This window comes from Pongo pygmaeus, chromosome 2 (assembly GCF_028885625.2).
Source record: "Pongo pygmaeus isolate AG05252 chromosome 2, NHGRI_mPonPyg2-v2.0_pri, whole genome shotgun sequence".
Classification (NCBI taxonomy): Eukaryota; Metazoa; Chordata; class Mammalia; order Primates; family Hominidae; genus Pongo; species Pongo pygmaeus.
Window position 1 is genome coordinate 124,770,985 of NC_085930.1, and position 24,309 is coordinate 124,795,293.

The following is a 24,309-nucleotide window of genomic DNA, read 5'->3' on the forward strand; positions in this document are numbered from 1 at the left end:
TAGTAATATGTATATACTTCACATTCATGCATTTATCCATCTTCTTGGTACACATGTATATATTTAGCATTTATTTTTAAAATATATTAATGTATGTTCACATATTTTTTTTTTTTCATTGAGAGGGAGTCACCCAGGCTGGAGTGCAGCGGCATGATCTTGGCTCACTGCAACCTCCGCCTCCCGGGTTCAAGCGATTCTTCTGCCTCAACCTCGTGAGCAGCTGGGCTACAGGTGCGTACCACCATGCCAAGCTAATTTTTGTATTTTTAGTAGAGTCAGGGTTTCACCATATTGGCCAGGCCGGTCTCGAACTTCTGACCTCGTGATCCGCCTGGCTCAGCCTCTCAAAAGTGCTGAGATTCACCAGCGTGAGCTGATATTTAATCACCTTAAAAAATACTATTAAGCTCTTACAGAAAACCTTCTATTATCTTTGCTTGTTACCTCTCTTTGTTGGATAAGTCTAAAACTCATGCATTTTTTAAGAAAATTGGAAAAGTAGATTATTTCAACATTTCTATATTGAGTCACTCAAATATAGACATCAAGACATTTTAGTTCCTATTCAAACTTCCAAGTTTTAATTCTCCATAAGGACAGTTTCAGCTCTGAGGCCAAATATTTACAAAGCCCTTTGTAAAAATAAAAAGATAGCCTCATCAACCAAATATAAAATAACAGAACTAATTTATCTCAGATAATGGAGACAGTTTTTGGAACACAGTGATAATTGACTTACAAAAGTATCAAAAATAAAATATTTTTGAGTAATAGTGAGTGGAGGTAAATGGAAAGGAATGCATTGATTTTATATTTTAACTGTTTTTCATTTTTTAAATTTCATGCTAAAGACTTCACCTTCCAAAGGAGAATAATTTTCATCAATGCAGTCACGTTTTTAACTAGGTTGATATATTCGGAAACAAGCATGAGTTTAAAGCACTTAGACAATAAATTTAACAATGAGAAATTTAATTATGAGTACTGAGCACAGAGCTCTACTTTTAATATTTTATAACAAAGATAATGGTCTACTCTGTACTTCAAAGCTTTTTTGTTTTGTTTAGCTTCTAAAAGTTGTCAAAAATTTAAGAGCCTGGAATTTACATCATTTGAATTTGTATTTGTTATTTTAATGTGATTTCTTTAGTTTAGAAATCCAGTGAATTCACATTATTCTAATTTTATGGCAGTCTTAGATAAGATTAAAATTAAATAAACTAAGAAAATCATTATTTAATATAGAAAGTACAATGGGACTACACTGAATGTCTTCTATAGACCCTAGATTCCGGTGCAATCCGTATTATAAGCATAACTTCAGGTCAGATAAAAAATAATTTGTTCATTCCTTTCTCAAGGATATTCATTACTTTAGCTAAACTGGACCTGCATTATCTCAGAAGTTAGGGTGGTGATAGAGTGTAGCACTGAAGGGCCAACTCTGGAGGTAGAGGAGATGGCTTCAGAGAGTTATCTACCACTTACCAGCTATGTGACTCGGAATATTACTCAATTCTCTGAGTACCTCATCTTGTTATTAGTTAAGTAGAATAATAACTCTTTCAAAAGGTTGTTTTGAAGATTAAATAAATTAACATACATAGTTCTTCAAAGAATGTCTGCCACATAGCATGTGTTATGTGTATTTATTATTATTAAGTGATGAAAAATACAGAAAAGTGCCTGCATAAATAATTCGGATAAATCACCAAAACACATATTTTTTCAGATTCTACAACCTCATATAAGCATGAATATGGCCAACGTAAAAATTACATCCTTTTAATGTGTAATAATGATTGGTTTAAAAAGCCAACTGGGGAATGGGAAAACATGTTTGTTAATTTAACCAGCTATTAGCTTATTACTAGCTCATTTACTTTTTCTCCTCTTGGAAGACACAAAAAAAAATGACTACATTGAATGTTAATTGATTTGTCTTAACTTGTCACCAGCAATAAACAAACTAGACCAGGATCATTTCATTTATGTGGACAGTCTACACCTCCCTGCAAGAAAGTTAATAAACTGTATAGGAAAGAAACAAATAAAACAAGAGAAACACTGACCCCTGTTCCCAAGGCAAAATGTGTGATGAACATCTCTTCCCTGTTTGGTTCTATAGTGTATCTGCTTCCATGCCTGGACATTTCTTTTATGAGGTACAATAGGAGGTTAATGGATCAAATGAGCAGATAGTAATATTCTGGAAAATAATGATAATACTTAACTCCACTGCTAGGGTCTTAACCCTGCTGAGTGATATGGCAACTCAGTAGTGGGGAATTGTTCCTGGGGGTACACAGACATTTTGCAGTGCTCCTTCCATTAAGTGACTGATTAGTTGCTGCATGCATGCACACACACACACATACACACACATATACACACAGACACAAAACCCACACATGAACATATTGTGTAAAATACATTATTAAAAAATTATTCTAAGGAATGTCCAGGGACCATTAATTTTACAAGTCAATAAATATCTAAGGAGTGTCAACCTCATGCTGAGCAATATTGCATAGCACTTTTCAAAATACATCATGCTTAAAATTAAACATTCATAAAATAATCTTGGACATTATGAGGGCAGTTAAAAATTGTGTGCTTATTTGCTGTGCATAAAACATAGCTAAACAGAAAAAAAAATTTCACAAATATTGCTTGGGCTAAAGCAAAAATAGTTACTTAAGTTAAAAAATACTCAGGAGAGGATTAAGCAAGTTTATTTTGATGCATTACTTCTAAATAAAATAATGAAATATGTTTTATGTTATTATTTACTTATTTTTATTTATTTATTTTTTAAGACGGAATCTCACTGTGTAACCTAGGCTGGAGTGGAGTAGCTTGAGCTCCACTCAGTGCAATTTCTACCTCCTGGGTTATGTGATTTTAATGCCTCGGCCTCCCAAGTAGCCGGGATTACAGGCACCTGACATCATGCCTGGCTAATATTTGTATTTTTAGTAGAGACGCGGTTTCATCGTATTGGTCAGGCTCGTCTGGAACCCCTGGCTTCATGCAATCCATCTGCCTCGGCCTCCTGAAATAGTGGGATTACAGGTGTGAGCTGCCACGCCCAGCCATGAAAAGTGTTTTAAAAGAAATAAACTCACAGAAGCAAAAAGAAGTGAAAAGACAACAGCAACATAACTTTGACAGTTTGAGATCAGAGGGATTAGGGGAAGCTTGCATATTTGGTCCTGGAAAAGCTGAATCTGGTGGCTGCACTTAGAAAGCTAGGAAACTACCTACTTTTTACTGCAGACCTCCCACAGGCTTAAGAGTCAGTAGTATGGAAACTTCCAGAAGAGGGAGTGATAATGGAGAAAAGCTGGAAAATACTGTAATTTCGTTGAAAGAGAACTTTGATACCCCAATTCCTTTTTCTATATTGTATAGCCCGGCAATTGTGGATTTGTGTCCAAAAGGAGCAAATAAATAGGTGTATGAGAAGTGAGGCAAAGGTAAGAACAGTACATTAGTAAAACCAGGGAATGAGTACAAATTTACTTACAAATTTTGAGATTGCAAAAAATAATGGAAGATTCTTCCTTGGTAATTCTGACGAATCTGTCTGAAAGGTCATCATTTTGGGGGTTCTCCAGTAAAATAATCCCGCCAACTCACATTTAAAAATTATCATCTGCATGTAAGAATTTCCAACAAGATCTGTTACCACGTACTTAAGTTTGAGCAGATAGGGAAGAAAAGGAAGATATTTGTAAAAAATAAACAAACAAAACAGAAAACCCTCTAATGTGCAAACAGAAGCTTTAGCACATAGAAAAAATAAATTTTAGGAAAGCAGAGATGATTCATGGGGAGAAAAATGTCAAAAATATTGTTACCATCTTCCATCAGAGAATAGGAAATATTATATTCATGAATCAAGAATAAGGTGATATAAAAGGTCATTTAATGAACAAAAAAGAACTCTCTAAAATTAAAGGATGTGTTTAGAAAGTACAATCTCAATAGAAACACTGAAAAAAATAATTTTTAAAAATATTTTATTGAGGTAAAATATACACTTATAACTTATCATCTCTACTATTTTAAGTGTAGAGTTTAGTGGTAATAAATATATTTATATTCTTTTATTCCCCTTTTTCCCCTCCTTCCCAGCCTCTGATAATCATTAATCTACTCTCTATCTTCATGAGATCCACTCTTTTAGCTCCTGAATCTGAGTGAGAACATCTGATATTTGTCTTAGTGCTTGGCTTATTTCACTTAACATAATGGCCTCCAGTTCCATCATGTTGCTGCTAATAAAATGATTTATTTTTTTATGGATGAAACATATCAATAGTGTACACATACAGCATTTTCTTTATCCATTCGTTCTTTGATGGGTAATTGGGTTGATTCCATATTTTGGCTATTGTGAATACTGCAGCAAAAAACATGGGAGTGCAAATATCTCTTTGACATACTGATTTCCTTTCTTTTGGATATATACACAGTAGCAGAGTTGCTGGATCATATGAAACTTCTATTTTTAGTACTGATTTTTACTACCACCCACAGTGTAAGAGGATTCCCCTTTCTCCACCAGCATCTGTTATTGCCTTTCTTTTTTAATAAAGCCATTTTAACTGGAATGAGATAATATTGCATTGTGATTTTGATTTGCATTGCTCAAATGATTGGGGATGTTGACTATTTTTTTCATAAACCTGTTGGCCTATGTCTTCTTTGAGAAATGTCTGCTCAGATCTTTTGCCCATTTTTAAATCAGATTATTATTTTTTTGGTACTGAGTTGCTTGAGCTGCTTCTATATTCTGGTTATTAATCCTTTGTCAGATGAATAGTTTACAAATATTTTCCCCCATTCTGTGGGTTGTCTTTTCACTTTGTTGATTGTTTCCTTTGTGTGAAAATGCTTTTTACCTTCATGTAATTCTAATTGTCTATTTTTGCTTTGGTTTTTTGTGCTTTTAGATCTTACACAAGCCCAGAACATCATCCTGGAGCATTTCCCCGATGTTTTCTTCTAGTAGTTTTATAGTTTCACGTCTTAGGTTCAAATCTTAAATCCATTTAAACTTTATTTTTCTGTATGGAGAGACAGAGAGAGAGAGAGAAAGAGAGAGAGAGAAAGAGAGAGAGAGATCTAGTTTCATTCTTCTGCATATGGTTGTCCAGTTTTCCCAGAATCGTTTACTGAAATGATTGTTGTTTCCCTATTGTAAATTCTTGGCAAATTTGTTGAAGATGAGTTGGTTGTAAATGCATCAATTCATATTTGGGTTCTGTAATCTACCCCGTTGGTCTATATGTTTGTTTTTATGCCAGTACCATGCCATTTTGGTTATGATAGCTTTGTCATAAATTTCAAAGTCAGGTAGTATGATGCCTCTAGCTTTGTCCTTTTTGCTCAGGATTGCTTTGGCTATTCAGGGTCTTTCATGGTTCCATATAAATTTTAGGATTTTTTTCTTATTTATGTGAAGAATGTCATTGGTATTTTGTTAGGGACTGCATTGAATCCTTAAATTGCTTTGCGTAGTACTGTCATTTTAACAATATTTCCATGCTTCCAATCCATAAGCATGACATATCTTCCCATTGTTTAAATGTCCTCTTCTATTTCTTTCCTCAGTGTTTTATAGTATTTCTTGTATAGATCTTTCAACTCTTTAGTTAGGTTGATTCCCGAATATTTTATATTTTTTGTAGCTGTTGTAAATGGGATTGCTTTCTTGATTTCTCCTTCAGATTGTTCACTGTTGGCATATACAAATGCTACTGATTTTTGTATGTGCAAATATCTTTGATAAAAATGACAATAACAGATTGTACAGGGAGAAATATATCAAAATCATAGAGGCAGCATGTGCATGACTGAAGTTGGTTAGCACTGCTACAGCCTTAACAACAATCAAATATTAATAGATGGGGGTCATAAGAGAGGTACTACCTGCAATATTATTGGTTTCAGGGTATTGAGACTTAACATTAATTGGGGCATACAGGAAGGTTCCTTGAGACAGCCATCAAGAAAATTTATTGTCTTGACAGGTGAAGACTGGAGGAGGACTTTTTTTTTTTTTTTTTTTTTAGAAAAATGGTAGTAACAAAAGAAAGAAAAATGTGGGTGTAGCATGAAAAGAAACAGAAGATAGTAACAGATTTGGAGAAAAGAGATATGGACAGAGGAAAGACTAGAGCAGATACCACATCAGTTTTGTAAGGATTAAATATGAGTTGCCTGGGGGACTTTCAGATAGAGACATTTAGCAGAGTAGGTGGTGTTGGAGTGGAATTCTGGAGAGAAGATCTGTTGATAAACACTAGGAGTTATTCACATGAAATATCCTACTTTCCTGCTTCCTCTCCTTCCTTTTTCTTTTTCCAACAAATATTTACTAAACATTTAGATATAACAAGACTAATAAGATTCCTGCACTCACAAAGCTTTCCTTCTTGTAGGATGATACGAAGGAAATGCATGAGATCACTAAGAGAAGAGAATGTTTCAAGGACAGAGAAGCATGATGTTGACTATGATGATTATGAGAATGACAATGATGATGATGCTAATGCTTCTGTAGGGCCCAGCTTGGTTTTAAACACTTTTCCTCATTGCTACTTGCAGTGGTCTGCACACCAGAAGCATCAACATCACTTGGGAATAATAGAAACAGACTCCAAAGCTCCACCTCTGAACTACTGAATCAGAATTTGCATTTCATCCAGAATTCCACTTGATCTGTCTGCACGTTAAAATATGGAAAGCCCTGCTTTACATATTTTTATCAGTAGAACTTCATAAACTTCATATTCATGGTAAACGTTATTATTGACCCATTCTAAAGTTGAAGAAACTGAGGCATAAAGGGTTAAGGAACTTACCTATGGTCACACAGACAGTGACTGGCCAAACTGGGATTTAAAGCCATGCCATCAGGCTCAGACATCTATGCTCAGAATCATTATGTAATTCTGTCCTTCAGTGAGAATTAAAGTGGGCTAAACCCTTAAAGGATAGGAAGAGTATGGAAGGATTCTAGGTAATTGATTGATAGAGTAAGAAAAGAATTAGGAAGAAAACAAAAACACAAGTGTTCAGGAATCAAAGATTTAAGTTTTAAAGGGAAACTTCATATACCACATAGCAGTCAAGAAAGAAGCAGCACAGGCAGAACAAAAATGAAGCACTTTGCCCCGGTGGTGCTTGTTTGTCAGAAGTCATGGTGAGCTCAGAACAGGGTGTTTTGTATGTCAACTCATTAACCCAAGAAAAACAAAATGGTGGATGAAACTCTTATTGACCTGGGATACAAATGCCACTGACTTTGGCTCTTGACCTTTAATTCTTGGTGGATTTTGAATCACTCCGTCTGTATTTTGGTATATACTATCATTCTAAAACATTGTGGTTAATGAAATAAATCTTAAACAGATGTAAAACAAGAAAAAGAAAAAAAGAAGTCAAATCCCTTAGAGTTGCCAGTTGGGAAGTTATTAGTGATGTTTGAGAGAGGAATGTGAGAGAAAGCCTGGCTGCAAAGCAAAGAGGTTGCACTGCAGTGGCGGTGATGAGTGAAAACTTCTCATTTATAAGTAGCACCCAAAGAGAGTCACCTGCCTCAACAGCAATAGAAACAACTGACAAAGCACGGAGAATCAGCCCTGCAGAACATGAATATTTTCCCTCCGTTGGAGGCTCAAATCCTACCCCCTAAGATTCACTGCCCTTCTAAGACACCTTCAGAGCTGCATTTTCTCTCTCCAGTTTGCATACACAAATGTCAAGCTGAACATTGAAGTTAAAGGGATTTTTTATTGGTGTTCAAGTACTGCATGAATAAAATGAAAGAGGGAAATATAATCTGCTTTTGTCACAAATCCACCTTAGTAAATGTGTGGAGAAAGTATGTTTTCAGCAACTTTCTGATCCATTTCAACTTTAAAATATTTTATATTATAGCTACTCTACACATTTATTCCTCTTCCTGATTCCAACTTTCAATATGCTTTTAAGGAAAAATGAGATGAAAGTGATTGTGCATCACCATTCATTTTTGTGCTCTCTTCATGTGCTAATTTACCATGTATGTATGACACACGATTCTGGTTTTCTAAAGTTAATTTTGGAGATTTTTACCTTTCTTCTCCTTTGCATGTAAACATGCTAATTTCTGAGGAAAATATTTCTGATATTAGGGTGTTTTACTCTAGAAAATGCTTTTTAAAAGCTGCTTTCATTTTGTAAAGAGCAAAGTCACAAGAAGCCCTATAGAAATTATTATTCATTGGTACAAGAAAACAGTAAAACAAAGTATTTTGTGGGTATTATGCTGTGTTTTTAAATCTACATCTTGCCAATTAAAATTTCTTTAATATCTATAGACAGTGAGAGATTGAGAGTTGAAGGAAGTTACTCAATATGAGTAACTTAGATGCATCCCCAAATACTTCATTCCTTGGTTTCATGCTGAAACTGTCAGCATATTCTCCTTCAGCTCATTTCAAGAAAACCAGGGGTGGGAAAATCATGCTTTGTTGGGCAAATCTGGCTTGCCACCTGTTTTTGTAAATAAACTTTTATTGAACACAGCCACACTTGTCTCTTTATATATTGTCTATGGCTGTGTCTGCACTACAACAGCAGATTTGAATAGTTACGACAGAGACCTTACTATCAATAAAGCCCAAAATATTTGCATCTGACCCTTTATAGAAAAAGTTGGGCAGAGGACAGAGAGGGGCACTGGCTATAAGATTTTCTTTGCTTTTCCTTATCTAAAATATGAACTAAACATTGTAACAAAATAGTGTCTTAACAGCCACATTTACTTCAGATTCCTTTTAAAGAACCAATGAATTGACAGCAGGGACATGAAAAGATAATTCATCTGTAAGAGCACAGAAAAAAGAAGTAAGCAATCAGCAAACCAGAAATGTTGACTAATTTCTGGAAGATAGCAGTTAGATGGGCCTTATGGATGCGTAAATCAGGTCAGAGAAAATAGTTAAAAGAGGCTGCAGTGAAGGTGGACATACTGCTTTCTGGTGGACCTCCCCCTCACATCCTTGGAATCAGCAGGTACAGAGAGCACAAGTGGACCAGGGCTGAGAATTAGGAGAATTAGTTAAAGGATTTCCTATGCACAGCTGGAGCTGGTCAATGCCTTCAATTTCATATTCTGTTCAGTTGGCAGTAGCAATGAATCTCAAGTTTCAGGCAGGCTTTCTAATGAGAAAGATTTATTGGTAAGGAGACCATTCGTGTGTATTTCAGGACTAGAGACAGGTATAAAGCCAGGGATAAAGTCACTGGATCAGTGCAGTTAAAAGGAAGAGCACCTGGACCAGAAGATGGAAATAGACTCAAGTATGTTTTTCCACATAGGGGATCTCTGACACTTGTGACTGCTCTGAATCTTTTGAGCACTCTCTGCTTTTGATTGTTCCCCACACTGTGAATACTGCTACCTGAAGTACAATTTTTAAAGTCTTTATTTCCTAGTCTCCATTGCAACTAGAATGAAGATAGGTAATGTTAGTTACCCCAATCAGTTGTATCCATACAGAACTTTGATCTGGAAGTGACCCACATAAGGCAGCAGGCTGGGCAGAGGGCATCTGTTCTGCTGCTGTGGGAGGCAGCAAAGGGAGAGAGGTTCTAGGGAACAAGTGACCTTTTTGTGAGTTCCCTAGTTGGGTCAGTTCTTCAATGAGGTTCTGTCAACTGTTTTTGTTTTTTTATCTGACAGTTTCTTCTAGAAACTAATCCTCCAATTTTCTCAATAGCTAGGTGAATTATTTAACATCTCTTAATAAATTCCTTCCTGATTCAAATAACTGAAGTGAGTTTTTTCTTTTGCATCTAAGAATTGTAATGAATAACACCTCAAAATAAAATGTTCTTTAGCTTGGTAACAACAGTGGTGCTGGGCCTGACAATATACTTCCTGTCCACATAGTCTAAAGGGAAATCTGCACATTGACAGGTCCCTTATTTTATATAGAATCAGCCTTCTATTTCAGAGTATAAAGCTTTGGGACAACCACTCCACAGCTGTACATGAAATGCAGACCAGTTATTTACACTAACCAATGTATTCTTCATTTATAATTATGAATAGGCAACCAAAGTTCATTTAGTATTTGAAGAAAATTCACAAATTCAAAGAGAAAAACAAAAGTAGGCAATAGAAACATTGTCCCAGAAGACAGTAAATGTAATGTAAAAAACAAACACAAAAAGCTTTAAAAAAAATGCTACTTCTTTCCTTAGATAAATCTGAGGAAATAGTCATCTACAACAAGGCAACTATTAAAAAGGATCACTTAAAAGAATAAATGAGATCCTGAAAATGAATAAAATGATCACAAAATAACAGATCAACTAGAGACTGAATAACGGAATGGATACAGCTGAAGGACATGTTAATAATAGGTTACATAAATTCAAAGAAAACTAGAACATAGTCCAAAAAGATAAAGAGCAGGGAAATTTTAGAGAAACATTTAGAGACATGGTGGATAGATTCAGAATATCCAAAACCTAATTTAAAAATTATTCAAAGAGAAGTGAATGAAAAAAATGAAGGAAATGAAGAAAATTATTCAAAGAGAAGTGAATGAAAAAAATCAACAAAGAAAATTCATCTCAACTCTTCAAAATCAACAAGAAAAGTTTTGGGCATACACTTCTGGATAAGATATTAGCACTCCGCTAGAAGAATGTCCTAAATCTTCCTGGAAAAAAAAAAAAAAAAAGAGCGTGTTACCTATAAAGGAATAAGAATAAAAATGGCATCAAAATTCTTTCTCATTATAAACATTTTATGTTAGGGAAAAAAATGGAGCAATAACAACTATTCATTGAGAGTTACATGAAAGAATTCTGAAAATTTATTTTCCATCTTTTCTTTCTCATATTAAAAACAAAAAAATTTAAAAATTGACTTTAGCAAACTGAGAGAAATATAGGAGAGAGAAATTATGATATCTCAGAAACAATGGAATTACTTTAGAAATGAAATTAAAAATAACAACAAAGACAGAATGGCCGTCGAACCATAGGCCTAAACACTAGGCATTTTAATTTAGATTAGGAAGTTGGAGTGTTGCGTAAAAACTGTCTTTGAGAAGAACACAGATTTCATTCCATGATATTAGACATTCTACTTTTCATTTTGATCCTAAGATTAATATAATCATACTATTATAAAATCTATTCATAAAATTTTCTAAGTTTAATATCAACTTTTGGATAAATCCTTGAAGAATTATAATTATAGAACAAGATTTAAAACACAGAAGTTTTGACATGTTAAGCCTAGTAGTAGGAGGTGAAAGATGATGAGAGAAGGATCAGGGAGGAACACTAACCTGCTTATATTATGTAGTAGAACTGTCCAAAGTTTAGGATCAAGAAATAGAGGGTTAAGCGTTTTAAAACAAAAATAATAATATTACTAACAAAATCAGGAAGTATGGGGGGTAAAGGAGGTTGTTAGAATTATAACTGCTAAATTCTCAATTTTTCTTAACATGAAGTCAACAGATACTATATAAAGGTTAAAAACAAACATAGAAATTAGTATAACATATTAAATTTTTGGATTAACCACCAAGGAGACTCTGGACAGATTTAAACACAATTGTCTCTAAAGTGTGGCACTAGGAATGGAAAGGTGAAGAAACAAAAGGCTTTTGGGCTTTTAAATGTATAACTTTCTATGTAGTTGGAATATTTTGCACGATGTGCATACTTTATAATTTAAGTAAAGCATTAAAGTAAAATAAACATCGTTTATTTTTGTGAAGATAACCAGAATTAGATTTGGATCTTCCAAAGTATAAAAATTATAAAACAAATAGTTTTTTTTTTTTTTCAAGATGGCTGATTAGAGGCATTGCTAGCCTAATTCTCCCACTTAACAAAATACTGTGCAGAGATTCACATTGTGAACTTTTTTTCCAAAAGTGACGCAGGAACCTACAGGAAACCCAAAGGAATCTACAGACACTTTGAAGGAAGCAGGAGGCTGCAGCACATGCTGTGAATCAGGCTAAAGCCTATGGGTCCCCAGAGTGTGAGAGGAGGACTCTGCCTTCAGGATACACACCTCCCACCAGAGACCCTGAAAGTCCAGGCTATGGGAGAAGGCCATAACCCTAGTCAGCACAGGAACAGACCTGGGGAGGGTCCTGGAATATAAAAGTAGGAGAAATAGCGGGAAGATCCTTGCATGCACTCCCAGATGCCAGCATCAACTGAGGACAGCCATTCCTTATTCTTCACACGGGACCCTGTGGAGGACAGCCAAAATGTTCAGGCAGTGGTTGCAGGTTGAAAGAAGCCCCCAACGAGGTTTCATGATATAACCTCGAGTGAGGACCAACTCCCTTGGCCAGGGCCGGGGCAAGGGAGAGGGAAAAGGGGCAAAAGTGCAGGAGTTGCAACTGCAATAGCCAGGCACCCAGTTTTGCATCCAACAGGGAGGGGAAGGTGGGTGGCCTGAAACCTCCGTTGCTATCTTCACTGGGAAAGCTTATGACTCAAGGCAGTTGGGAGTTCTGATTACAGGCTGACTAGAACTCAGCTTGCTGCTGCCAGTGGAACACTGTGAGAGTGAATTGGCCTCACCAAGCGTGTGGGAACTGTGTAGGGCTTACCACCTCCTGCTACTCCCCACTCCTTGTGCAGATTATTCTATGCAATAAAGGCAGCAATGCTCCCCTCTGGAACATCAACCCAGTGACCTGAGAACCACTCCCATCCCCCAACACACACAGGAGCAGCTGTTTGCCCTCATGTGGAGACTCAGAGCACAAACCTGCCTGACCCAGACCCCATCTGGCCACCTGTCTTGGTAGCTTAACACAAAGGACAGAATCTCTTGGGAGCTATGTGGCTCTGACCATTGCCTGAGAAAACAGAGGACCCACCTCGGGCAATATAAGGTGAGCAAAAATCCCACTGCTACCACAGCTGGGGCTTTTTTGAAAGTGCCACCTCCTGGCTGGAGGCCAACAAACACAGTCCATTGTATCTCCTGAAAGAATAACACTGTGCCCAGGAAGGAGAAAACAGCTGCACAATATCAGCTGTCACCACTGCTTGTACCACTCTGGTTAACCAGGAGGTCCTGAGTCTGTCCATGTGACCAGTTTATTACTAATATAACCAGAATTCAAGAAAGCCAACACACTAAAGCTATCAATAACCAAGGAATTTCAGAGTCTACATCACTCCCCTGCCATCCCCATTAGAGCTGGTGCTGCTACCCACTGCTGGGAAACTTGAGGACAGGTCACATCACCAGATCATTTGCAAGCTTTTCCTAGCGTGAGCCTGGAGTGTGGCAACTTCAGCTAGATCCAGAGGAGCAACAACACTCACAATAATCTAGCTTCCAGGGATGCCCACTCCTAGGGGAAGAGGGAGTTAACTACATCAAGGGAACATCTTGTAAGACAAAGGAATCTGGATGGCAGGCCTTGAGCATCAGATCCTTCCACTGGTGGGAAGCTTCTTTCAGCAGAGGCAGTTGGGCTCAGTAAGGGAAGTCTTCAGCTCTGTCCCAACAGTCAGACATCCCTGGTGTGTGTGAAAGGTCTTGGGGAAGAAGACCCACTTGTCCCTGCTTGTCCACCACTGAAGGCACAGTTGGGATTTTTTCCATAGGAGCTCGGCAAGGATGCAACCATAGACAACCTTTCTGTAACACATCAGGGTGACTGCATTCCCACAGGAGCACCCTCCAGGTTCAAGCTTGCCCGAGAAACAGAGTCACAGTTCCTCTCTACTTGTAACATCAACATTCCTACAGAAGAAAAGAGGGGCCTGTCTGATCTGAATAGCCAGAGCTCTGGGACAGGAGTGTGTCTGTGAGGTGGATAACTTTCCTGCTTACCTGGAAGGGGAACGGAGGTGGCTCCAACCCTTCTCTCTGATATGACCTCAGTGCAACTCACTGAGAGTTCCTCTAGCCACTTCTGTCAAGGCTGGGACTTTATTTACCCACCTGCTTTAGCCACAGTTGGTACCTACATAGGGACACCTCCACTACTGGGCTGAAGCCTAAACCGTCAAACAGTAAATACAATAGTGGGGGAAAACAAATAAATAAAAAAAAGTACACACCATCAAGGAATGAGATAAGCTTTAAGAGACTTCTACCATTCCAAACCATAGGAGATAGTGAACTTGTTCATACATTGAGTACATTGATTGCTACTACAACCAGCATATGGGAAAACCATTATACAAAGACTCTTCTATAACCAAGGAACTCTACAGAGTCTTCACCCCTGAAAGCACCAAGAATCAAATTAGGCTATAATTAACTATAAGTATTAAGTTATAGTATAATTAACTATAAGTATTAAGGTATCATCTTTAAGGGAAAAAATAAATTTAAAAACAAAAAAAGAAACACAGTCAAATCAAACATACATTCAAGAATAATTAGAAGAAATAGTCTATCCAAATGAGAAGGAACAAAAAACCTTGAAAAATAGGGTGCTATAACACCCCCAAAAGATCATACTAGCTCTCCAGCAATGGACCCAAACCAAGATGAAATCTTTGAAACACCAGATAAGAAATTCAGAAGATCAATTATTAAGTTACTCAAGGAGATATCAGGGACAGGCAAAAACCATCGTAAAGAAAATTTTAAAAGCAGTTCGAAATATGAATGAAAAATTTTCTAAAGAGCTAGATATCATCAAGAAAAACCAATTAGAAGTTCTGGAAATGAAAGACACAGTGAGGAAATTACAAAATGCAGTGGAAAGTGTTAAGAGTAGACTAGAACAAGTGGAGGAGAGAATTTCAGAGCTCAAATACAGGCTTTTGAATTAATACAATCAGACAAAAGTAAATAAAAAGGAACCAAAAGAAGTGAACAAAGTCTCCAAGAAATATGCAATTATGTAAAATGGCCAGACCTGAGAATAATTGATGTTCCTGAGGGAAAAGAAAAAAATAAGTCTGGAAAACTTATTTGAGGGAGTAATTGAGGAATACTTCCCTGCTCTGGCTAGAGATCTAGACATCAAAATCCAATAAGCTCACAGAACTCCTGGGAAATTCACTGTAGAAAGATCTTCACCAAAGCATATACTGATGAGGCTATCTAAAGTCAACATGAAGGAAAGAATTTTAAGAGCAGTAAGACAAAAATATCAAGAAACCTACAAAGAAAAACCTATCAGACTAACAGCAGACTTCTCAGAAGAAACCTTACAATCTAGAAGGGATTTGGGTCCTATCTTCATAAACAAAACAACTGTCTACCAAGAATTTTGTATCCACAAAACTAAGTTTCATAAATAAAGGAGAAATAAAGTTATTTTCAGACAAACAAATGTTGAGAGAAGTTGTCACTACCAAAACAGCATTACAAGAAATGCTAAAAGAAGTTCTAAACCTTGAAACAAAAGCCTGATATGCACCAAACTAGAACCTCTTGAAACCTTAAATCTCACAGGGACTATAAAACAATAACCAATAAGACGGTCACTATATAATAATGAAAGGATCAATTCAACAAGAAGATATTGCAATCCTAAATTTATGTGCTCCAAACACTGGAACTCCCAGATTAATAATTACTACTAGACCTAAAAAAATGAGATAGACAGCAAAACAATAATAGTGGAAGACTTCAGTACACCACTGACAGAACTAGATAGATCTTTGAGACACAAAGTCAGCAGAGACACATTAGACTTAAATGACACACCAGAACAAATGGACTTAACAGATATTTACAGAACATTCTACCGAGATCTGCAGAATATACATTCTTCTCATCAGCACATGGAACATTCTTTAAGATAGACCATAGGATAAGCCACAAAATAAGTCTCAACAAATATTTAAAAATTGAAATTATATCAAGTATCTTCTCAGACCACAATAGAATAAAACTAGAATCAACTCCAAAAGGAACCCTTAAAACTATACAAATATACATGGAAATTAAATAATCTGCTCTTGCATGATATCTGGGCTAACAATGAAATCAAGATAGAAATTAAACAATTCTTTGAATTGAATTATTATAATGACACAAGTTATCAAAACCTCAGGGACACAGCAAAAGTGGTGCTAAGAGGAATGTTTATAGCACTAAATGCCTACATCAAAAAGTCTCAAAAAGGACAGATTGACAACCTAATGTCACACCTCAAGGAACTAGAGAAACAAGAGCTAAACCGAAAGCTTGAAGAAGAAAAGAAATAAAAAAATTAGAAGAGAACTAAATGAAATTGAAACAAACAAACAAAAATACAGAAGATCAATGAAACAAGAAGCTGGTTCTTTGAAAAAATAAATAAAATCAATAGACCGACACTACAGAAATACAAAAGGTCATTCAAGACTGCTATGAACACCTTTATGTGCACAAACTTAAAAACCTAGAGAAAATACCCAAATTCCTGGAAACATACAAACTTCTTGGATTAAAACAGAAACAAATGTAAGCCTGAACAGACCAATAATAAGCAGCAAGATCAAAACAGTAATTTAAAAATTGCCAAGAAAAAAGCCCAGGACCAGACAGATTCATAACTGAATTCTTCCAGACGTTCAAAGAAAAATTGCTACCAAACCTACTGAAATTGGATTGAGAAAGAAGAAATCCCCCCCCTAAATCATTTTAAAAATGATTTTTTTTCTCCTGCCACCCCATTCCCACAGTAAGGTCCTAGAATTTTTTTTTTTTTTTTTTTTTTTTTTGAGACAGAGTCTCACTCTGTCACCTAGGCTGGAGTGCAGTAGCATGATCTCGGCTCACTGCAACCTCTGCCTCCTGGGTTCAAGCGATTCTTCTGCCTCAGCCTCTGGAGTAGCTGGGACTACAGGTACACACCACCACACCCAGCTAATTTTTGTATTTTTAGTAGAGATGGGGTTTCACCATATTGGCCAGGCTGGTCTCGAACTCCTGACCTCGTGATCCACCTGCCTCGGCCTCCCAAAGGGCTGAGATTACAGGCGTGAGCCACTGTGCCCGGCTGATCCTAGACTTTTCAACACCTCAACCTGCTCAGTTTCCAAAGTGATTAATTCAATCATCTCACTCGCTGACAAGAAATTTAAAAGATAGGTAGATGTACCCTATTTGTCTCTTTCCCCTTCTTGCTGATTGGAACAGAACACCATCTTTGCCAAGAAATGTAAGTCAAATGATGGAGAAAACAGAGTGCCAAAACAGAATGGGTCTGGGCTCTTAATAACTGTAGAAACATTGGACCAGCCCTGGATATAATATCAAGATATTTGAGAGAGAAACTGTATGTAAACTATTCCCATTTCAGCTCTAGGCCCAATGAAACTCGATTCTAATTTGCTGATCTCCCTATAAATTCCTGGTCGTTATTTCAAGTGGTTACCCAACACTGGTTGGCATACTTACCATTTCTCTAAGTTCACTTTCCCACTCTCCACAACCATCCTTTACTGACTTCAAGGACCTGACCTTTCTTTCTCCCCATCTCCTACCCTTTCTCATTCCATATTAAATGTGCACTTCATGCTTCCTAAAAATCATAATTGATATTGTCATCAAATATACAACTGACCTAAATCTTTGCTCATCTTTTCTTTTTCCTTCTAACAACCTTGGAGTAAGTGAGGCTTCTAGCAGAGGCCACTCCCTGTATGAGTATCCAGATACTAACATTTCTACCACCTCAGTTATCTCCTCCTACTTGCATTTTCAGCCTCTCCCTCTCTGCTAGATTTCTGAAAACAGCATTTTAATTTTCCCTAATTGGTCTCAAGCAAAGGAAAGAAGAACTCCCTGAATGCACCTTCATTTCTACTGACCGTTCTCTCTTCCTTGCATATTCAACTGCTTTTAAATATTATCTACACACACCTATGATGACTTTCTCATCTGCCATTAACTAGACACTTCTTTACTCAGGAACTTGAGGACATATTCTTGATAAGAAAACATGCACTTGAAATTTTTTAGAAAACCATTTAAAACAGCCCTTGCGTTAATGCTGATATCAAAAAATGAAAGGTCACAAACATCCTCCAATGGACCTCTTAAAAAATCTTAAACTTACTTGACCTTATGTGATCATACTTCTCTTGATTCTTGTGACAACAAATTCTCCTGGCTTTTTGCCTATCTCTCAGTCCAGTCATTTTTCATTTCCTTTACCAACTCAGCTCTTTATACTTTGAAACCTTCAAATTCTTAACCTCCTCAGTAACTTTGTGTATGGTGATCCCCTCCCTGAAATGACCTTTCCTCTTTTCTTTGCAAGGTTAACTTTTCTTCATCCTCCAGGTGTCACTGAAATATTACTGCCTCAAAAAGAACTTGCACTTTAAAACCGTTTGCCACATTGTCTTTTAATGTTTCTGTCTTTTGTAATTAGATATTCATTTCTGATATTGTCTCCGCCAAGGTTTATATTCTACCATAAACTCTATAAGGTCAGGGTTCATGTCAGTTTATTCATCATTCTTTTTGAGTAGCCTGACACATGGGAGAGGTTCTATAAGTACGTGTGGAAAGAATGAATGAATAACTTAGGATGATGGAAATTTTCACTTACTTTATTATAATGCAAGTACAGAGAAAAGAGAGGGGATTTTCTTTAGGTATACTAGTGTTTTATTTATTTTCCATTGCTTTCTGCATCAAAAGTCAAGAAACATGATTGAGCAGTGAATGGATTCAGAATTCTCTGTAATTCCACTCAATTTTTCCGTAAAACCAAAATTGGTCTAAAAATAAAGTTAATTAATTTTTTAAAAGAAAGGCACTACAGCTTAGTAGTGAAGAGCATGGGCTATAGAGTCACACAGTCTAGGTTTCAATTCCAGCTCTGTCATTTAGGAGCTTTGTGACTTCAGGCAAGTTCCTTAAACTCTCTCTGAGAGTACATTTTAGTTTAATTTTGCTTTGTTTTAATGTTGTTCACTGCTGTATCCATACACTTAGAACTATACCCAGCAAATAGTATGAACTCAATAAACAGATGGCTCTCATTATTTTGAGGTATGTTCCTTCAATACCTACTTTATTGAAAGTTTTTAACATGAAGGGTGTTGAATTTTATTGAAAGCCTTTTCTGTATCTATTGAGATAATCATGTGGTTTTTGTCTTTAGTTCTGTATATGTGATGAATCATACTTATTGATTTGCATATGTTGAACCAATCTTGCATCCTGGGGATGAAGCCTATTTGATCATGGTAGATTAGCTTTTTCATGTGTTGCTGGATTCAGTTTGCAAATATTTTGTTGAGGATTTTTGTATCGATGTTATTCAAAGGTATTGGCCTGAAGTTTTCATTTTTTGTTGTGTCTCTGCCAGGTTTTGGTATCAGGATGATGCTAGCCTTATAGGATGAGCTGAAAAGGAGTCCCTCTTCTCAATTTTTTGGGAATAGTTTCTGTAGGAATTATACCAGCTTTTCTTTGTACATCTGATAGAATTCAGCTGTGAATCCATCAGGTCGTGGGCTTTTTTTGGTTGCTAGGCTATTTATTACTGATTCAACTTCAGAGCTGATTATTGGTCTATTCGGGAAGTCAATTTCTTCCTGGCTCATTCTTGGGAGGGTGTATGTGTCTCGGAATTTATCCATCTCTTCTAAGTTTTCTAGTTTTTATGCATAAAGTTGTTCGTAGTAGTTTCTGATGGTTGTTTTCATTTCTCTGGGGTCAGTAGTAACATTCCCTTCAAAATTCTAATTGTGTTTATTTGGAACTTCTGTTTTTTTCTTTTCTTTATTAGTCTAGCTAGTGGCCTATTTTATTTGTTTATTTTTTCAAAAAACCAACTCCTGGATTCATTGATCTTTTGATTTCTGAGACAAAGTCTTGCTCTTGTCACCCCAGGCTAGAGTGCAAAGATACAATCTTGGCTTACTGCAACCTCTGTCTCCCAGGTTCAAACAATTCTCCTGCCTCAGCCTACCCAATAGCTGGGATTACAGGTGCCTGCTACCACACCCGGCTAATTTTTGTATTTTTAGTAGAGATAGGGTTTCACCATGTTGGCCAGGCTGGTCTTGAACTCCTAACATCAGGTGACCCTCCACCTCAGCCTCCCAAAGTACCAGAATTACAGGTGTGAGTCACCATTCCTGGCCTGATTTTTATTTTTATTTCTCATCTTCTGCTAGCTTTGGGGCTGGTTTGTTCCTGCTTCTCTAATTCTTTCAAGTTATGAGTTAGGTTGTTCATGTGAGATCTTTCTAACAGTTTGATGTGGGTATTTAGTGCTATGAATTTCCCTTTTAACACTGCCTTAGCTGTGTCCTAGAGATTCTAGTATGTTGTAATTTTTTTGTCACAATTCATTTTTATTAACAGAAAATAAATACTTATTCCAGTCTCAAAGTTGTCATACTTGAATTTGCTAATTTAAAAAATGAATTTTAAGTAATCAATAATCCTGCTTTGACTAAGACAATTAAATGTGGCTTAAAAAAAAGTATTCAGCATCATTTGCTCATAGGTCTCTCAGAATTTGTTCTTAAAGTTTCTGGAACTTTTCTGCCTGTAAAGTGCAGGGATTACCAAGCTACATGAGAAAGCTTCTCTGGGACAGGCAATAGGGAGTTAAGCAGTCATCATAAAGGAATCAACGTACATTGCATATGGTGGCTTGGACAACAAAACCATCCCTTCCCCTCTATGGTAGCTCAAGAGAGACATGCTTCTAAGCACTGAGGTATGAGGAGTCTCAGACTGTTATTTGCTGTTAGAATCGGTCTTACTGGCAATAACGTTAAATCTCTGGCATAGATGCTACTGGTCCTTAATGTCGTGTGATTTTAGTAAATTCAGTAAATAGGTTGGATCTACTTCAATTTATTCAGAAATGAAACATGTTTAATTAGGTTCACTGGCAGAGTAAGGGTATGTTGATTTAGTATTCTTATAAAATATGTAGAATATGTAGGCAAATCATGGTCTTAAATCATACCAAGAATACTACATTATTTAAGCCAATATCTATTTTAATACTAGGTTTATAATTAAAAACAGCTGATGAAACTAAATCCAAAGGTATGACAAATAAGACTCAGCTCTGTGTTGCTTAAAGAACTTTTAAAAACCATGTGCCCAGAAAGCCATTCAAGGAGAAGGCTTTCTCATCATTCTTTTTTTTTTTTTTTCTGAGACAGAGTCTCACTCTGTCGCCCAGGCTGGAATGCAGTGGCACAATCTCGGCTCACTGCAACCTCCACCTCCCGGGTTCAAGCAATTCCCCTGCCTCAGCCTCCCAAGTAGCTGGGATTACAGGCACCCACTACCGCGCCTGGCTAATTTTTGTATTTTTAGTAGAGACGGGGTTTCCCCATGTTGGCCAGGCTGGTCTCGAACTCCTGACCTCATGTGATCCACCCGCCTCAGCCTCCCAAAGTGCTGGGATTACAGGCATGAGCCACCGGGCCCAGCCCTCGTCATTCTTACTGTAGAATTCCTATTGGAGCTGGGCCAGAAATTAGCACTACTAAATACTTCAGAAAAGTCCAGAGTATTAAAAAGTCTTTTATGCAAAAGAATGTCTTTCTGCATCAGTGAATAGTAGTACTGATCAGAATTTCCTAATAACATAAAAACAAAGGCAAGTCTGTACATTTGATCAGATGTCAAAGTAATGGGAGGTGGACTATTATGTCAACCTTAGCCAGAGCTCCTGCTGGCTTCTTCCTATATACTGTTCACCAATTTGGGTAAAGTGGACTTTGTGAGAGAATAGTGTTTGATGGCCAGGACCTCTTTGGGGCATTTCTTCTTAAGTGGAATACACAATGGATAAGGGAGTAGGGGAGGTAATACAGGGAATCTACTCTTTCCAACTCAAAAGGGATTGATGAAGCCCAGGTATGCATTCAGGAAGCCCATGGGATCCTCTAGCTGTGGATCGTGGCTAATGTGGTCATCCAGAATCGACATCATGGACCGCGACAGCATTTTCCTGTACAGCTTGAAAAGCTCTGGATAGGGATTTACAGGATCCAATGGCTCATAGATAAAATCAGTCAGGTTAGTTTCAGTGGCAAGAGCTCCCACTCAGTGTCTTCTAAGCTTCTTTCTCTGATCGATGATGTACTGTAAGAGATTGACAATGACTAAGTTCCCATGATTGTTGCAGCTGTGGGTTGGGACTGCCCACATGTACCATCCCACAGCTCATTCTCAGAGGGCCAAGTACATGGCCCAAAGACTGGGGTGAGACATCGAGAATACAAAGAAGTTCATCAGCCACGTGAGGATGGGTGACAGCACACCTCCATCTTTGAGTACCTTTTGGAGAAGGAGTGGATGGTGAGTCTCAGGAAAGATACCTCCATTTGACAGACGAATACTCTTTATGGTAAGCCTACCAGATTGATTCTGCTTGTACTTGTAGAGGAGCTCCTGAGCAACAATATTTCCATAGTCATGGGACAAACAGTTGGTCCTGTGGTTCTGGAGCCCCAGATGCCACAAAAGCACTTCCATAATGCTGGCCTGCTCAATTGTGGAATAGTGATGTGGTTGTGGATTGTCACTGAAGCCAAAGCCTAAGAAATCAAGCACAAGCACTTGATGAAACCTCAAGGTCAGAACTTCCCAAATCTTGTACCAATTATAGCTGGATGTTGGAAAGCTGTGTAAAAGCACAGCTATCTCCAGACTTCCAACCACACCCACAGAGTCTTGTTAGAATATATGCAGTCCCTCGTAAGTGAAAAATTTGCCTGAAGACTTCCAAGAGTGAAGGGCCAGGGAGATCTGAGGGGGTGGGATCTGCAGGTATGCAGCAAGTAGCCACATGGCCAACAGCTCCACTTGGACCCACCACACCCTCATCCTGATTCAGGTAAGACCTGGGCTACAGGCCTCCATGTTTGGGGGAACCGGTTGTGCATGCTAGTATATTGTATTTTATATTGTATTTTTGTTCTCATTATTTTCAAAGAACTTCCTGATTTCTGCCTTAATTTCATTATTTACCCAAAAGTCACTCAGGAGCATATTGTTTAATTTCCATGTAATTATTTGGTTTTGAGCAATTTTCATAGTCTTGACTTCTATTTTTATTGTGCTGTGGTCCTAGAGTGTGTTTGATATGATTTTGGTTCTTTTTACATCTATTGAGGATTGTTTTATGTCCAATTATGTGATTAATTTTAGAGTACATGCCATGTGGTGATGAGGAGACTGTATATTGTATTGTTTTTGGGTGAAGAGTTCTGTAAAGGTCACAGCCTACAGTACACTGAATAGGCAAAAACTAGCATCATTCTCCTTGAAAACCAGCACAAGACAAGGTTGCCCTCTCTCATCACTTCTATTCAACATAGTATTGAAAGTCCTAGCCAGAGCAATCAGGCAAGAGAAAGAAATAAAGGGCATCCAAATAGAAAGAGAGGAAGTCAAACTATCTCTGCTTGCAAATGACACGATTTTCTATCTAGAAAACCCCATAGTCTCAGCCCAAAAGCTCCTCCAGCTGAAAAACAACTTCAGCAAAGTTACAGGATACAAAATCAATGCGCAAAAATCACTAGCATTCCTATACACCAACAACAGCCAAACTGAGAGCCAAATCAGAAAGGCAATCTCATTCCCAATTGCCAAACACACACACAAAAATACCTAGGAATGCAGCTAACCAGGGAGGTAAAAAATCTCTACAATGAGAATTACAAAAGATTTCTCAAATAAATCAGAGAAGTCACAAACAAATGGGAAAACATCCCATACTCATGGATAGAAAGAATCAATATCATTAAAATAGCTATACTGTCCAAAGCCATTTACAGATTCAATGCTATTCCTATCAAACTACCAGTGACATTCTTCACAGAACTATAAAAATGATTTTAGAATTCATATGAAACCAAAAAAAGCCTGAATAGCCAAGGCAATCCTAATCAAAAGGAACAAAGCTGGAGGCATCAAGCTACCGACGTTCAAACTATACTACAATAACCAAAAGCATGGAATTGGTACACAAACAGGCACATAGACCAATGGAACAGAATAGAGAGCCCAGAAATAAGGCCACACATGTAGGATCATCCTGTCTTCAACAAAGCTGACAAAAACAAGCAATGGGGAAAAGACTCCGCATTCAGTAAATGGTGCTGGAATAACTGGCTAGCCATATGCAGAAGATTGAAGCTGGAGCCCTTCCTTAAACCATATACAAAAATCAACTCAAGATGGATTAAAGGCTAGGTGCAGTGGCTCATGCCTGTAATCCCAGCACTTTGGGAGGCTGAGGAGGGTGGATCACTTGTGGTCAGGAGTTCAAGGCCAGTCTGGCCAACATGGTG

At 37.3% G+C, this 24,309-nt stretch overlaps 1 long non-coding RNA gene and 1 pseudogene across 1 annotated transcript in view; both read right to left on the minus strand.

Annotated features, from left to right (window-relative positions):
• Positions 1-24,309, minus strand: part of LOC134739126 (uncharacterized) — a 368,209-nt gene that overhangs the window by 65,972 nt on the left and 277,928 nt on the right. The window lies entirely within an intron of this gene.
• On the minus strand, positions 21,697-22,837 carry LOC129034085 (mesoderm-specific transcript homolog protein-like; annotated as a pseudogene).